The sequence below is a fragment of the Quercus lobata genome, chromosome 3 (genome assembly GCF_001633185.2).
Source record: "Quercus lobata isolate SW786 chromosome 3, ValleyOak3.0 Primary Assembly, whole genome shotgun sequence".
NCBI classification, from domain to species: Eukaryota; Viridiplantae; Streptophyta; class Magnoliopsida; order Fagales; family Fagaceae; genus Quercus; species Quercus lobata.
Window position 1 is genome coordinate 17,233,001 of NC_044906.1, and position 3,506 is coordinate 17,236,506.

General features: G+C 33.5%; 1 long non-coding RNA gene across 1 annotated transcript; it reads left to right on the forward strand.

Annotated features, from left to right (window-relative positions):
• Positions 1 to 276: 276 nt before the first annotated feature.
• On the forward strand, positions 277 to 2,055 carry LOC115979577. The gene is made up of 3 exons (XR_004089100.1): positions 277 to 528; positions 1,511 to 1,648; positions 1,728 to 2,055. It is a non-coding gene; the product is annotated as an uncharacterized LOC115979577 (long non-coding RNA).
• The last annotated feature ends 1,451 nt before the right edge of the window (positions 2,056 to 3,506 follow it).

The following is a 3,506-nucleotide window of genomic DNA, read 5'->3' on the forward strand; positions in this document are numbered from 1 at the left end:
TATGATCTTCTCCCTGTTGAGTTTTAATGTAAAAATTTCTATCTTTGCAGGCTTAGGACTTGGAACATTTTTTTTAAGGGCTCACTGGGAGGGAGTTGTATTGGCTTGATTCAGTCAATGAAGATAACAAAAAGAGGGGAAAAAGACAAAAAAATGTGCAGTTTATGATTCTATTCTTCTATCCATTCAATATTTATGTTTTTATTTCTTATTAATTTTGAGAAATTAAAGTTCATATTTACCACATGCATTGAGATTCTAAATTGCATACCAGAAGATAGTTATTATTGTTTATTTAACTTCTCTAAGTTTGATTGTTTAACATAAAATTCATTTGAGGGGCATCAATTTATATTTGGTTCTTTCATCTTCTCCCATTCAACCCCTCTTCATTTTTATCTCCTAAAGAGCCCCTCTTCATACCATAGCACCAGACCACCACTTCATGACCATCGGTCTCCCACAAGATCCACAGCATCAAACAAGTTGTCTCCTCCATAAGTCCGGTCATTCGAAGAGAATTTCAAGGTGAGCTTTCATCTCTCTTGATTTCATATATTCTTGCCTAGCACTTGTTTAAACCTTGATTCCATGAGTAAAAGAAATATGAAAACCTTTTAATCAAAAATTGAAGAAGGTACTATTATGATATTGAAATTATTTTCTTTTGAGTCATTTTTGGAAATTGGTTTGGGCGGTAGAAGGATGGCAAGTCTTCTAGGCTGTAAGAGAGAATCTCTTCTGCCATATTAAGTTTGTGGATGCAGCTAGGATCTTTATCTTAGCAATTTGGAATTTGATGATTGAACAGATATTGACATTGAGATTTGAAAATTTTGTGTTTGTCAAAAGTGGGGGAGGGGAGATTTCTCTTTTAAGAGTGCTCTTTGGTGTTTGCTAACCTAATTTACTCCTCTATTTGATATGCTGATCCATGTGGCTTATGTGAGATATATTGAAGTGCAATTTCTTTTTGTTTGGTGTGATTTGATAATTAGGTTTTGTTTCTTTTTATGTCAGACAAAAGTTTGGACAAAAAAGCCTAATGCTCTCCAATGGATTTTCTTGTCCTGCCCTGACATAAGCTTGGAGGATGAAATGCACTATCTCAGTTGCAATTTTTTGTCATCCCTAACAACACCCTTCTACATGTTATTGTTAGGAAGCCTTAGTTATTGTTTTGTGCTCATGAATTTGTAATCATGTTAGCTACTCACTGATAAGGAAGAGTTTTTATTTGGTTTAGTTACTGATTATCTATAAAGAACCTTGTCAGAAATTTTGAGTTGGTAACTTAATGACAAAGGCAGGGGATGGCCTATATATGAAAAAAAAAAATGCACTATCTCAATGTGATTTGCTCTTCTTTCTTAGTTCTTGTGGTTTGATATTATGCTATACAATCCTCAAATTAAAGGAGGGATTTTTGGATGGTAATGAACTTTGATTATCTGCATCCAGATTGTCTGCCATTTACGTTTCAATTAAGTTAATTGTGGGTTTTTTGCAGTTCTCGTTATATTGGTGTTTGTGCAACATCAAGAATGTGGCAGATTTTGCTTCAGTGCAGCCAAGGCTTATATGCAGACTAGTTACCATAAAACGAAAAGAAAAAAGGGCTTGTTAGCACATGACAAGATCGTTAAAGGTACCCATAATATTCTTTTTTTGGAAGAAGTTTAGAGCTTATTATTGAGGGAGGTTTTTTAAATCAACTTGAAGTACAGATTCAATTTCTGGGGGCATAATCTTCCATCCAGACTCACAAATAAGGGGGAGAATACAACTCGTCTCGCAAGTGAATGAGAGTTACAATGCCTACGTACATGAGAGTTAAAAAGCTGTGAAAAAGGAGGCAAAGTACTGCACATCATTCGCAATATGACCAAATTGTGCAAGGGAACTGCAGCCACTCTCAGAGCATTGATGAGGAACTAAGAGTCTCCTTCCAAGATAACCCAGTCGACACCTATTTCCATTGCAAATTCCAGTGCTTGTCTTGCTGCCAATGCCTCGACCTCAATGACCGTGAAAGCAGGGGCGGAACTGTGTGTAACTGTGTATAGCGGGGGGGGGGGGGAGGCCCCTACAAAAAATTTTCAAAATAGTTTATTGTATGTAAAAAACTAAAAATGTGACTCAATACCTTTTTTTTTTATTTTTAATGAGCTGGCCCCCCTTAAAGGAAATTGATTACCCACACCAAGCCGCACCCCCTTCCCCCCCCACCCCAAAAACACGTAGCCACTACACTAGCCTAGTTTCTTTTTTATTCAACTCCAGAAATTAATTTCCATTTCCCAGTACTCTACTTTTTCAGCCATGAACCACTCAATTCTGAAAAAAGTCTCATCTTGGTGCAATTTTTCTAGTCTTACTCTTCATTGACTTCCATTAATTTAGTAGTCTGATAGTCACATTCTTATTCAATTACTTTCTTCTTCTTCTTCTTCTTTTTTTAATAAAGAGTCTTCTTAATTGAAGTTGAGGGAAAATAGTTTTAAATCTTAAGAGGTGAAAAAATATTCTTATCTTTTTTATTTATATTTTAGTTCAATTTCTATTTATTTTATCTTGTAGCTTATGATTTTAGTGATTCTAAAATAAAAAAAAAAGCTTATGATTTTAGTTTTTTTTTTTTTCTTTTTAATTTATAAAGCCAATTGATCATCCGATGATGAATACATTTTCTTGTTATATTGGTATGTTTAGTCATTAGATTATTTAAAAAGGAGCTAGATTTGATGCCAAATGTTTTACTATTGTAGTATAATGCCACATTGCCACTTTAAGGTCAAGATACTAAGCAGGGAAAAACCCAGGATTTAAAACGAGGGGGGCCAGAGATAAGCCAAAAAATAAAAATAAAAAAAATTCACAACTGCATCCATACATGTTGAATTTGAATATTTTCTTTTGGAAAAAAAATCAAATATTGCAGTTGATTTTCTCATGATCTACAAATAAAATAAAAATTATATTTATTATCTCACAAAAGGACTAATCAAACATTGACAATTTTATTTTGATAAATTTGTGTCACATATATATTATATTATTTATTTCATTTTGTTTCTTTATCTTTATCTTTTTTTTTTTTTTTTTTAAATCTTCGTCATTTTGTCTCTTTATCTTTGTCACCCATTGCCCCAAACACACTGGTAACCCCACTATTAATTTATAATGCATTATATGTCCTTTATCTTATTCTCTCTCTTTATCTTTGTTGCCCATTCCCAATATTGCCCCACTATCAACAAACAGTCAAAGTCTCAAACAATCAAATGCTTTATATATTATCACCTTATAAATCACAACTCACAGTCAAATGCTTTAGCAAAAACTATATAGAAATCACAACTCACATCTTACTTTCTCAACTCAGACTCTCCCACTCATCAGTTGCCAAAAAAAAAAAATCTCTGAGACAGACAGAGACTCCCAAGCCCCAAACACAATCGCATATTCAAATTCAATTCACAATCATCCTTTGCAACAAAAAAAAA